General features: G+C 45.7%; 1 protein-coding gene across 26 annotated transcripts in view; it reads right to left on the bottom strand.

Annotated features, from left to right (window-relative positions):
* Positions 1–14,108, bottom strand: part of ASPRV1 (aspartic peptidase retroviral like 1) — a 147,637-nt gene extending 133,529 nt beyond the window's left edge. For 15 of the 26 annotated variants that reach the window (XR_012517519.1, XR_012517515.1, XR_012517518.1 and 12 more), the window contains exons 1-3: positions 12,279–13,617; positions 9,705–9,885; positions 2,542–2,623 (exon numbers count right to left, since the gene is read on the bottom strand). The gene's annotated coding sequence lies outside the window, so the exon portion shown is untranslated. The other 11 variants (XR_012517530.1, XR_012517529.1, XR_012517522.1 and 8 more) reach the window with 11 other exon arrangements.
* Positions 14,109–14,118: the final 10 nt, after the last annotated feature.

Raw genomic sequence — 14,118 nt, 5'->3', positions numbered from 1 at the left:
CTTGCTGCCCTGCCGCCTCTCTCCCAGGCCCTCGGTGGCCGTCCCATGGCACATCCTATGGGTGGGGGCCCTGGCAGGACAGCAGGATGGTTCATTTTTGGTGGAATCCCATCGCTGGGTTCCCCTGCTTCCAACTCTTCCCAAGCCTCCTGGGACTGGGACACGTTTGCAATAAAGGAAAGGTCTGTGGCCCCTGTCATAGAGGGCATTGCTTGGAAAAAATAAATAAATAAACAAGCAAGGCCGGATGTGGTGGCTCACGCCTGTAATCCCAGCACTTTGGGAGGCCAAGGCAAGCAGATCACGAGCTCAGGAGTTCAACACCAGCCTGACAAACATATTGAAACCCTACCTCTACTAAAAATACAAAAATTAGCCAGGCATGTTGGAACGCTCCTGTAATCCCAGCTACTCAGGAGTCTGAGGCAGGAGAATCACTTGAACCAGAGAGGCAGAGCTTACAGTGAGCCAAGATAGTGCCACTGCGCTCTAGCCTGGGTGACAGAGCCAGACCTCATCTCAAAAAAAAAATAAAATAAAATAAGCATTAATAACAAGAGAGGCTAGACAAGTTCTTACTTCTGGTCCAAAAAGCACTGAGATATAATGTTTGCTTAGCTCCATTTCCTGGCCAGGAAACACCCAACCCCCAGCAGAAGAAGAATATAACTAACCTATATTTCATGTCTTTGGATCTAGGGAACAATCAATTCAGAGAATAATCAAGGCTCATGCTATATTGATAAGATGCTTAAGATCACAATGAACGTTAAGTCAGGACTCAAGCCTAACCTTTAACCTATACTCAAGTTTGACAAGGTGAAGTTTTTGCCCAGTCTTCCCCTCAACCTACTAAGGTGATGCAGTGGTTAAGAGCAAAAGCTCGGCCAGGCGCGGTGGCTCAAGCCTGTAATCCCAGCACTTTGGGAGGCCGAGGCGGGTGGATCACGAGGTCAAGAGATCGAGACCATCCTGGTCAACATGGTGAAACCCCGTCTCTACTAAAAATACAAAAAATTAGCTGGGCATGGTGGCGTGTGCCTGTAATCCCAGCTACTCAGGAGGCTGAGGCAGGAGAATTGCCTGAACCCAGGAGGCGGAGGTTGCGGTGAGCCGAGATCGTGCCATTGCACTCCAGCCTGGGCAACAAGAGCGAAACTCCGTCTCAAAAAAAAAAAAAAAAAAAAAAAAGAGCAAAAGCTCTGGAGTTTGACTGCCTGGGTGCAAACTGGTTCCATCATTTGTATGCTGTGTGACTTAGGCAAATTCATTTATTTGTCTTATTTCTCTAAGCCTTTATTTCTCCATCTTTTAAATGAGAATAACAACTATTTTAATTTTTATGATAACAGCTGACATTGAGTAAGCACTTTGTATGTGCCAAGAACTATGCTAAGCACTTTACATAGCTTAAGTCATTTAACTGTCACCACCATCTTAGGAGGCAGGTATTATTATTATTCTCATGGTACAGATATAGATGCTCCTTGACTTATGATGAGGTTACATCCTGAATACCTTAAGTCAAATATACATTTAATACACTTAGCCTACCAAACATCATAGCTTAGCCTAGTCTATCTTAAACACACTCAGAACACTTACATTAGCCTAGAGCTGGGTAAAATCATCCAACACAATGCCTATTATAAACTTGAATATCTCATGTAATTGATTAAACACAGTACAGTATGCAGGACTGGTTGTTTGCCTTCATGACTGCATGGCTAACTAGGAGTTGTTTGTTGCTGCAGCCATGCGTCATGAGAACATAACATACCATGTGTCGCTAGGCCAGGAAAAGATCAAAATTCAGAATTCCTAGTGTAGTTTCTAATTAACACATACGGCTTTTGCACCATTGTAAAGTTGAAAATTGTAAGGCAAACCACTGTAAGTCAGGACTATCTGTACAGATGAGGCAGAGTTTTCTTGTTCAAGGCCACGCAGTCAGTTACTGGCAAAACTTAGATGTCAGGCCGGGCGCGGTGGCTCATGTTGCCAGCACTTTGGGAGGCCGAGGTGGGTGGATCATGAGGTCAAGAGATCGAGACCATCCTGGTCAACATGGTGAAACCCCATCTCTACTAAAAATGCAAAAAAAATAGCTGGGCATGGTGGCGCATGCCTGTAATCCCAGCTACTCAGGAGGCTGAGGCAGGAGAATTGCCTGAACCCAGGAGGCAGAGGTTGCGGTGAGCCGAGATCGCGCCATTGCACTCCAGCCTGGGTAACAAGAGTGAAACTCTGTCTCAAAAAAAAAAAAAAAAAAAAAAAATTTAGATGTCAGTGCAGGAGGTCTGACCCGAGAGTCTATGCTCTTTACTCCTACTACACTGCTCTACTTCTCAGAGTACGAGCATCATATGGTTGTTAGAAGATGGCAACCCACATAAAGTGCTTATCACAGTGCCAGGTTTATCAAAGCTGGCCATTACTATTATTTTTGTTATCACCATTATCAATTCCTTTAAGCCTCTCCTAAAAATTACTACCTCCTAAGTTCCAACTTCATCTAAAAGGAAAGGGTTGTTTTCTTACCTAGCTACCACCTCATTGAGTAGCTCAGAGTAGGGTTGCAGTATTTTTATTTAATTTCCCTCACGTAATCCAGGGTAAGTACCTGGAAGAGAAAAAGGAAAATATTTGTTAGAAACATATTCTTCTATAAAAAGCAATATTCTAAAGTCTTTCTTTTTAAAAATAAAATATTAATCTCTTAGAAAAAAATACTTATAAAACTTTTTTTTCAAAATAAGGCAGAGACCAATAGTATTTACTTTAAAAAGAAACTGTCAGTCCTCTACTTCCCTTCCTCATTCTACTCTCCTATTCTTAAAACTGGTATATTAGTCATTCAATGCTCTCAAGAAGAAAGATTGGTGTTATTTGTCATTATCTCCATTTGACAGGTGCAGAGGGGGTTCACAGAGATTAAAGGCTACACAGTTAAGTGGGTGTCCAGGGTTACTGAAAGATGACTTTTAGATATGCAGGTTGAGCTGAAACTCTTTCACTTATCCTGAGAGGAGGCAGCTGTGTGAGAAGGTACCTAGAAAGTACCTAAAAAATTAAATAAAGACTAATAACAGGCTTTTTAAGTAATTATTTAAAAAGCCAGGGTCAGCCAACACAGTGGCTCATGCCTGTAATCCCAGCACTTTGGGAGGCCAAGGTAGGTGGATCACCTGAAGTCAGGAGTTTGAGACCAGCCTGGCCAACATAGTGAAACCCCGTCTCTACAAAAACAAAAAATACAAAATTAGCCGGGCATGGTAGCAGGCACCTGTAATGCCAGCTACTTGGGAGGCTGAGGCAGGGGAATCACTTGAACCTGGGAGGCGGAGGTTGCAGTGAGCTAAGATCATGCCACTGCACTCCAGCCTGGGTGACAGTGTGAGACAACATCTCAAAACCAAAAAAAAAAAAAAAAAAAAAACCAGGGTTGATGGGGCTGGGAGCAGTGGCTCATGCCTACAATCCCAGCACTTTGGGACTTGGGAGGCCGAGGCTGGCAGATCACCTGAGGTCAGGAGTTCAAGACCAGCCTGGCCAATATGGTGAAATCCCACCTCTATTAAAAATACAAAAAATTAGCCAGGTGTGACGGCGTGTGCCCGTGGTCCCAGCTACATAGGAGGTTGAGGCAGGAGAATCACTTGAGCCCTGAAGGCAGAGGTTGCAGTAAGTTAAGACTGTGCCATTGCATTCCAGCCTGGACAAGAGCAAAACTCTGTCTCAAAAAAAAAAAAATTAAAATTAAATAAACTTATTCATTCAGCTCCTATGTTTTAGGCACTATTCTAGGAGTGAGGTTATAGCAATAAGGAAAACAAAGTCCTAACCATCATGAAATTTACAACCTAGTGGAGGATGACATGTAATAAACTATGGTAGAGAGTCCCTAGAACACAATGCCTGGCATGCAGTAGGCAGCACTCAAAATAAGTACTTGCTAAATAATGAACAATGAATGAATAAACAGTATGTCAGATAGTAAGTGCTATGCAGAAAAATAAAACAGAGAAGGGGCCCAGAGAAAGTAGAAAGCAGAAAGATGGCTTTTATTTTAAACAAGGCAGTTAAGGTATATTTCACTGTTAAGTGACAGCTGAGCAGAAACCTGAAGGAGATAAGGGAGAATGCCACACTGATGTCTGGAAAAATGATGTTCCTGGCAGAAAAAAAACCTACAAAGGCCCCAAGGCCTGGCATGCTAAAGCAACTGCAAAAGAGACCAGTGTGGCTACAGCACCAGGGAAAGTGGTAGGAAATGAAGTCAGAGCCGCTGGGAGATGGTGGTGTAGATCCTATATGGTCTTGTAGACCATGGTAGAGATACTACCTTTTAAACCGGGTGGGATTTTAATCTCAGCACCCAGGTGACAGTTTTCAGCAAGGCAGTGACTTGATCTGATACATACTTAAAAGAATAATCCTGGTCACTGTTAAAATTAGATTGAGGGGGCAAAAAGCAAAAGGAGGAAGACCATTTAGCTATTCCAGTAGCAACAGGGCAGGTGGTCGGAAGTGTTTAAATACTTGATATATTTTAAGGTGAAGCTGACAGGACCTACTAGTGGACTAGATGAGGAGAATGAAAAAACAGAGTTAAGGGAGACACTCTACATATTCAATATAGAGAAGAATAACAACTCTGAGATGGGGAGGACCTTCCAGAGAAGTAGATTTGAGAGGAGATGTTTTGGTTTTTTTAATAAGTTAAATAGGCTACTAGACAGCCAAAAGGAGATATACAGTGAACAGCTGGATGTAAGTCTTGAGTTCAGGGAAGGACATCCACGCTAATAATGTAAACTCACGAACTGTCAGGAAATAATGGCATTTAAAGCCTTGATCAAGTCCAGCTGAGCAACATAGTGAGACCCTGTCTCTACAAAAAAAAAACCCAGCCAGGCGTGGTGGTGGGCACCTGTAGTCCTAGCTACTGAGGAGGGGCAGGAGGATTGCTTGAGACCAGGAATTCAAGGCTGTACAGTCAACTATGATCATGCCACTGCACTTCAGCCTGAGCAACAGATCGAGAATTTGTCTCTAAAAAATAAAGTACTGAAAAAGAGCACCTAGGAAAAGAGTGTAGACAGAGAAGGTATCCAAGGGAAGTGATCATCCCACATCAGCCTTCCAAGTAGCTGGGATTACAGGCGCCTGCCACCACACCAGCTAATTTTTGTACTTTTTACTTTTTTTTTTTTTTTTTTTTTTTTTTTGAGACGGAGTTTCGCTCTTGTTACCCAGGCTGGAGTACAATGGCGCGATCTCAGCTCACCGCAACCTCCGCCTCCTGGGTTCAGGCAATTCCCCTGCCTGAGCCTCCTGAGTAGCTGGGATTACAGGCATGCGCCACCATGCCCAGCTAATTTTTTGTATTTTTAGTAGAGACGGGGTTTCACCATGTTGACCAGGATGGTCTCGATCCCTTGACCTCGTGATCCACCCGCCTCGGCCTCCCAAAGTGCTGGGATTACAGGCATGAGCCACTGCGCCCGGCCTAATTTTTGTACTTTTAGTAGAAAAAGCATTTCACCATGTTGGCCAGGCTGGTCTCAAACTCCTGACTTCAGGTGATCCACCCACCTCAGCCTCCCAAAGTGCTGGGATTACAGGCATGAGCCACTGCACCCCACCGCCCCTTCTTTCTTTTATGGGACAGAGAGTTATTGATCATTTGCTAACTCAAAGGTTAGGTTTAATTTACAATTTATCCTTAGAATCTCTAGACAAGAAGTACAATTTCTGATGTCTTCACCTTAGAATTACTGCTATAAAGTAAGGCCTTTAACTTTCTGTGCTGTAGCAAGTATAGACAAGTCTCAATAATCTATGCTAGTGAAGTAGCAAAACAATAATCACCAAAATCTGGATAATGTGAACATCATTCATATCTTCCTGAAATGGCTACAGCTTCTGAATGGATCAGGCCTTTGCTTCCTCTGCCTGGAATACCCTTCCCTGTCCTCCACCTTACAGTCTGCTAGTTTGAAACTCCTTGCCTCAACCTGTCCAGTAGCAGGGATTACAGACACGTATCACCATGCCTAGCTAATCTTTAAATTTTTTTAGTAGAGATAGGGTCTCCCTATATTGCCCAGGCTGGTCTTAAATTCATAGGCTCAAACAATCCTCCTGCCTCAGCCTCCCAAAGTGCAGGGATTACAGGTGTGAGCCACCACACCCAACTACACCAACCCCAACACATTTCTTACATTTCTCAGAGGACCAAGAAGTGATCACAAAACAGCAGTGTAGGCTCACCAGCACATGAGGTTAAACTGTTAACTACAAAATGGGTAAGATATATTGCTTCGGGCCAGGTGCAGTGGCTCAAGCCTGTAATCCCAGCACTTTGGGAGGCCAAGGCAGGCAGATCACGAGGTTAAGAGATCAAGACTATCCTGGCCAACATGGTGAAACCCTGTCTCTACTAAAAATACAAAAATTAGGTGGGTGTGGTGGTATGCGCCTGTAGTCCCAGCTACTCAGGAGGCTGAGGCAGAATTGCCTGAACCCAGGAGACAAAGGTTGCAGTGAGCCGAGATCCCACCACTGCACTCCAGCCTAGTGCCTGGCGACAGACCAAGACGCTGTCTCAAAAAAAAAAAAAAAAAGGATAAATTGCTTCGAAGTGCCTGTTTCTGGCTTCTGGTTAGAGGCTATACTTCCCAGCCTGGCAGAATGGCCATCATGCAGGCTACAACTCTTTAGGAGAAATAAAGCTCTGTTTTCCAAAAGAAAAAAATTTTAAAAAGATGTATTTCTAGCTGTAGTAGCCTAGAAAGTAACAGGGGGAAAAGCTCTCTCAATTTACTCTTACTTTATTTCTTATTACTTTTCTTTTTTTTAGATAGGATCTCGCTCTGTTGTCCAGACTGGAGTGAAGTGACACGACCATGGCTCACTGCAGCATCTAATTCCTGAGCTCAAGTGATTGTCCCACCTCAGCCTTACAAGTAGCTGGGACTACAGGTGCATGCCACATGCCCAGTTAATTTTTTTAATTTTTTAATTTTTTTTTTTTTTGAGACGGAGTTTCGCTCTTGTTACCCAGGCTGGAGTGCAATGACGCGATCTCGGCTCACCGCAACCTCCGCCTCCTGGGTTCAGGCAATTCTCCTGCCTCAGCCTCCTGAGTAGCTGGGATTACAGGCACGTGCCACCATGCCCAGCTAATTTTTTTGTATTTTTAGTAGAGACGGGGTTTCACCATGTTGACCAGGATGGTCTCGATCTCTTGACCTCGTGATCCACCCGCCTCGGCCTCCCAAAGTGCTGGGATTACAGGCTTGAGCCACCGCGCCCGGCCTAATTTTTTAATTTTTTTGTACAGACAGGGTCTAACTATGTTGCCCAGGCTGGTCTCCAACTCCTGGACTCCAGTAATTCTCCTGCATCAGCCTCCCAAAATGCTGGGATTACAGGTGTGAGCCATCATGCCCAGCCTAATATTACTTTAAATAAAAAAGAAACAGAAAGATAAATCTTCAGGGAGAGAGAAAAAGAAACCACTTTTTTAAAAAAGTGTGTAATGAGCCGGGCGCGGTGGCTCAAGCCTGTAATCCCAGCACTTTGGGAGGCTGAGGCGGGTGGATCACGAGGTCAAGAGATCGAGACCGTCCTGGTCAACATAGTGAAACCCTGTCTCTACTAAAAATACAAAAATTAGCTGGGCATGGTGGCACGTGCCTGTAATCCCAGCTACTCAGGAGGCTGAGGCAGGAGAATTGCCTGAACCCAGGAGGCAGAGGCTACGGTGAGCCGAGATCGCGCCATTGCACTCCAGCCTGGGAAACAAGAGCGAAACTCCGTCTCAAAAAAAAAAAAAGTGTGTAATGACTTCTGGATTCAAGAAAAAAAATGTTACATGTTAGTAGCACTTTCCCCTCCACTCCGTCCCCCACCCCCGCCCCCGGGAAGGATTCTTGCTCTGTCGCCCAGGCTGGAGGGCAGTAGCACCATCTCAGTTCACCTCAACCTCCATCTCCCAGGTTCACATTCACATGCCTCAGCCTCCCGAGTAGCTGGAATTACAGGCACATACCACCATGCTCAGTTAAATTTTTTTGTGTATTTTTAGAAGGGACAGGGTTTTGCCATGTTGGTCAGGCTGCTCTCGAACTCTACCCACCTCACCACCTCATCCACCGCACTCAGCCAATATGGCAAATTTAAATTGCTATAGGCCAGGCACGGTGACTCACATCCATAATCCCAGGATGCTAGGAGGCTGAGGCAGAAGAATCACTTGAGCTCAGGAATTCAAAAGCAACCTGAGCAACATAGCAGGACCTCATCTCTACTAAAAATTAAAATTAGGCCAGGCGCGGTGGCTCATGCCTGTAATCCTAGCACTTTGGGAGGCCAAGGTGGGTGGATCACGAGGTCAAGAGATCGAGACCATCCTGGTCAACATGGTGAAACCCCGTCTCTACTAAAAATACAAAAAATCAGCTGGGCCTGGTGGTGCGTGCCTATAATCCCAGCTACTCAGGAGGCTGAGGCAGGAGAATTGCCTGAATCCAGGAGGCGGAGGTTGCGGTGAGCCGAGATCGCGCCATTGCACTCCAGCCTGGGTAACAAGAGCGAAACTCCGTCTCAAAAAAAAAAAATTAAAATAAAAAAATTAGCCACATGGTAGGCACATACCTATAGTACCAGTTACTGAGGAGGCTGAGGTGGGAGGATTACTTGAGCCCGGGAGATTGAGGTGGCAATGAGTTATGACGGAGCCACTACACTACAGCCTGGGTGACAGAGCGAGACCTTTTCTCAAAAAGTAAATAAAAATTAAAAATTAAAATTAAATAGCTGTAGTATGCTTGCTGAACCAGGTAGATTAGAGAAAAAAAAAATGTGGTCCCTGCCCTAACGGAACTTAAGAGTCTTATTGAGGAATCCTTCCCACCCCTTCCAAATCCATAAATGTAAACATCAGAAAAAAAAGAGAAGAGATTTTCTAAAACAAGAGTTAGGAACTTAAGGGAAATGCATTGGCTATTTGGGAGCAGAAAAATGATGACTGGCTGGAAAGCTTTTTGAGTTTACGGTAAAGTTATCCCATACATTAAAGTCCATATATGGCAGGGCGCGGTGGCTCAAGCCTGTAATCCCAGCACTTTGGGAGGCCGAGGCGGGTGGATCACGAGGTCGAGAGATCGAGACCATCCTGGTCAACAAGGTGAAACCCCGTCTCTACTAAAAATACAAAAAGTTAGCTGGGCATGGTGGTGCGTGCCTGTAATCCCAGCTACTTAGGAGGCTGAGGCAGGAGAATTGCCTGAGCCCAGGAGGCGGAGGTTGCAGTGAGCCGAGATCGCGCCATTGCACTCCAGCCTGGGTAACAAGAGCGAAACTCCGTCTCAAAAAAAAAAAAAAAAAAAAAAAGTCCATATATATATCACAAGCATCAGAAGCTTTGGAAAGGTGCAATCCACAACTAGGAGTAAAGAAGCCTGTGTAACCTTGAGTAAGTCGCTTCACTCCACTGATCCAAAAATGGCTCTTCCGTAAAATGGGCATAATAAGAAAGTTGGCAAAGTTGCCTGGGATGATTAAACAAGCAATGTGAAATCATTTTGAAAGGTTTTACGTGACATATCAACTTAACATAAGAGGAAGCAACAATCATTCCTCTGACTGGAGCATAAATCCTGTGGTTCAACTTCCAAAGTCTAAACCTGACTCACCTTCTTAGCCTTGTTAATCCCCTCAACCAACCTGTGGTCACTGAGTAAGAGGAGACGAGTTATGTGTGAGGCTCCAGGGGTGGAGCAGTGACTACTCAGCCAGTTGCTCCATGTCTCAGTGGCTTCATCTATAAAATGGATGGTGTGGAATTCACTCAGGTATCCATAAGATAACGCAAGTCTGAGGAAGGGAGTGGAGATTTTACCAAAAATGTGGAAAATATTTACATAACCATCCCACCACCCAGGGATAAATAACCAAGGTCAAATATCATCACTTCCTGGACATCATGAATCATTTAATCTCTTGCTTTATACATGGGAAAACTGAGACCCTGACAGATGAAGTGGGTTGTAGAAGTCTCAGAGCTAGTCACGGGCAGAGCTAAGACTAGGGCCCAAAGCCTCAGATTCCAAAGTCCAGTGACCTCTTTGCCAGATCACAGCATCACCCAAGGTTCCTATATGACATGTTATCAACCCCAAGACACATTACAATTTAACCAACAACGAAACGTGGACTTCAAGAAACTGTAAGATTCCGGGGGAAGCAGGGAGGCTGAGAGCTGGGGGAGCTGGGAAAGGTAAGTCACTGAGGAGGTGCACTAAGTCCCAAAGGTACATAACAGAAAATTATGGAAATATTTCAGTAGGTAGTCTTGAGAATAAAGAGTCGATGGATAAAATTTTCTCTAGGGAAGAGAGATAGATTAGATTTATAAGGCCAGAAGATCTTGTTTGAACATTCCTTGATTATATGTGATTCAGTCCTTTCGTTGTGACCTGAGTTTCTAATACTTGCTAATGTTTTTAATTCCCTCATCTATTATGTCTCCCTATGAGACAGGACCCTCTGCAGAGACCACATCCAGTTTAGTGGTTAAGTAGGTATCTCTGGACTCTGATTGACTAAATTCAAATCCTTGCTTTACCCCTTCACCAATCTGTACCTCTGTAAAACTGACCTAATATCATCACCCATTTCAGGAGGTTTTGTGAGGATTAAATGTGTATAAGCAGTCAACGCTAACGGGTTTTTAATCACCTTATTTATTTATTTTTTGAGACACAGGGTCTCACTCTGACGCCCAGGTTGGAGTGCAGTGGCGCAATCTTGGCTCACTGCAACCTCTGTCTCCCAAGTTCAAGTGATTCTCCGATTCTCCTGCCTCAGCCTCCCAAGTAGCTGGGACTACAGGCACGCGCCACCAGACCCAGCTAATTTTTTGTATTTTTCGTGGAGATGGAGTTTCACCACGTTAGCTAGGCTGGTCTCAATCTCATGACCTCATCATCCACTGGCCAAGGCCTCCCAAAGAGCCGGGATTAGAGGCATAAGCGACCGTGCCCTAATCACTTCATTTATTATGTGTCCTTTTTTTTTTTTTTTTTTTGAAATGAAGTCTCACTCTGTTACCCAGGCTAGAGTTGGTGTTGGTGTAGTCTCAGCTCACTGCAACCTCCGCCTCCTGGGTTCAAGCAATTCTCCTGCTTCAGCCTCCCTAGAAGCTGGGATTACAGGTGTGCACCCCATACCTGGCTAATTTGTGTGTGTGTGTGTGTGTGTGTGTGTGTGTATTTTTAGTAGAGATGGGGTTTCACCATGTTGGCCAGGCTGGTTTTGAACTCCTGACCTCAGGTGATCTACCCGCCTCAGCCTCCCAAAGTGCTGGGATTACAGGTGTGAGCCACCAGGCCTGGCCAAATGTGTCCTTTTTTATATATAAAGACTAGAAATTACCCAAGAACACTGCATGTAGTAATTATTCTTTTGCAAGAATTTTGTTATATGTGTGCACACAAACGTCTTAAGTCATAGTGTAAAATTTGTTTCTTACAGTGTTTTTTTAAAAAATGTGAGAGAAACTGAATACATAAGGCTTAGAACAATGCCTAGCACACGGTAAGCACTCCTACTGTGCCAGAACTGTTCAATGTGGTTGTAGGGTTTTATAAACTAACATGAAGACACTTCAGAAAATATATCTGATAGCAATATAAGTTAAAGGCAAAAAGCCCTTCTTTTGTGTATCACACCCACACAATCAGAGCCCTGCTCAGGCACCTATTTGGCCCACTGAAGAGGCCACAGATTGACCTAACACTCTGCCATGCTCTGTCAATGTCTGCAGAGAAATGGAGGTTTGGTGCCAGAGTGTATTTATTTTTACCTGGTTGGGGTGTTGGGGTTGGGAAGGCAAGAGTCAAGCCCATGGGGAGCTGAGGGAAGCAAATGAGTCATACAGAGAACTGTTCGCTCCCCCGGAGCCAGGTAAACTCAAAAGTGCCACAGACAAGGCCAGACTGACAGATACCTGAGTCTCTGGGCGGGCTGAATGACTTCCCCCTCCCTATCCTCACCAGACACCGCATAAGAGTATTTGAGACCGCCCATTACAGGTGTACCTCCTATCAAGAAAAGCTGGAACCGCCAAACAGATACAAAAAGGGGCTGACTACACAACAAAAGATTACCTGAAGGGTTCATTTAAATGACAAGCTCAACTAAACGTTTAAAACAGCCTTTAAATTCCGAAACTCTGATTGACAGAAAAATCTGGAAAACGTGCTCACCAGTAAGGAAATCTGGAGGTCCATTCCCGACACTGTGTGACCTTGAATTAGGCACTTCATCTTTAAGTGTCTTCCTCTGTTTAAAAAAAAGAGAGAGATAAGAACACCTACCTGAGGCTCAGGGTAAAAATTAAACATAAGATGCGGTGAAATCCCTGGCATCGAATGTGCTGACACTGGCCACTGCACAATAAACACCTGTCCCCTCTAAACTAAAAGTGAACACTAATTGTGTTAAACTGTTAATAAGATTCACCGGCCAACTGGCCTGCGAAAAAGTCAGAGGCATTCAAGTCTCTTCACGGAAGTTGTCTTGCTTTTAAAAGCTTTATAAACCATCTCTTGTTCTCCCCACAATGGACCACGCTAGGAAGTCTAGAAAAGCAGTAATTCATCTCATTCCTTAAATTAAGCAGAGGTTTGTAAATGCTTTGGTACGGTGGGGACCCAAATTATCCTTTGATACTACCCCCTATTATCCATTATAAGCTTTAAAAAGGCGAGAGACTAAATATTGTGCCTACATTTTACAGTTATTCGCGTTCCCGTTTCAAATTAAAGGGAGGAAAACGCGTTAAAATTAGGCCTCCGAGCTTCAGACCAGCCTGCGGGGTTTTTTTTTAATCCCGGAAGGGTCATAAGACTCGCGGAGCGGGGAAGGCCCGGGGGAGGAAGGGGGGTGCATTCTAGAGCTTTCGGGCGGACCCCAATTTCTCGTTGGCGACAAATGGTAGCCACGTGTCGCCATTTTGTCTTCAAGAAACATGGCGGCCGCCCCGCGGGGAAGGAACGGGGGAGGCGGAGTAGCGCCACGCTGGCCGCTTTCCCTGAGGAACTCTGAAGCACGTTGCGCACGGGGCCTTTTCTGGTCTGGATTAGGGCAAGGGGAAAGGCAGAAACCACAACTCATAGGCCAGCGTCTCGAGCGACACTTCCTCAGCGGGAGGAACCGGCAGTAAAGGCCTTCCAAGATGGCGGGCCCTGCTGGGGCCGCCCCCGGACAGCGGGGCGCGGTGGCTGCGCCCATGAGCCTAAAAGACAACCGTGGGGGCCCAGGCCGCGCGGGAAAAGCCGCAGAAACGCCCTCGTCGACAGCCCCTGAACAAAAGAGGCCTCCACAGGCACACACTATTGTTTCTAATGTCGGACAAGGGTGCCGCGGTGGAAACGACACAAGGGCAGGAGGTGGGGTTTCTGTGGCTTTAACCGAAACTTGTGAAACGCAAACAAAGCATTATGTAAATGGACGCCATTCTTTTTAGGACCACGTTTCTAGCACGCCCCACAAACAGCAGAGCCGCGACTCCGGCGGCGGCCGTGAGTCGGTTTCGGTCTTTCTGCTCACCGACCGCCGCCTCGCCAGGGGAAGGGGCCGGGGTGGGGGTGGGGGTTGATGCGGGGCGCCCTCGCGAACCCGCTCCGCAGGCCTCGCCTCACAGCCCTTCCCCCCCGGAAGACGGCGTCTGCCCCTCCCGTCCCCCCCACACCCTCGCGCACGCGCCCTGATCACCTCACGCGCACGTTTTAAACCCGCGGCGTCCCGGCTGGTGCCTGCAGTTTCCGCCGGGGCTGCCCGTGTCGCTCCGCACAGTAATCCCTTATGTAGAGCAGGAAAATAATATCTGTTTACCACACACGACACTAGTAATTTCAGTCACCTGCCAGTGCCGTTAGAGTTAATAAAATAACGTATTCATTTTAAAACTTTGCCGGACTCGCAGCTTCCCCCCATAATGCGCTTCGTTCTCAGTACTGCAGTGTCAGAAGGGGTTTTTTTTTAAGGCCCATGTGAGGGTTGGCGCAATCTTGTGACCTAAAAAAGACGGGTCCTCATTTTTTT

Source organism: Saimiri boliviensis, chromosome 1, assembly GCF_048565385.1.
Source record: "Saimiri boliviensis isolate mSaiBol1 chromosome 1, mSaiBol1.pri, whole genome shotgun sequence".
Lineage (NCBI taxonomy): Eukaryota > Metazoa > Chordata > Mammalia > Primates > Cebidae > Saimiri > Saimiri boliviensis.
Note: the sequence above shows the minus strand (reverse complement) of the source record. Positions and strands in the feature narration are given on the sequence as shown.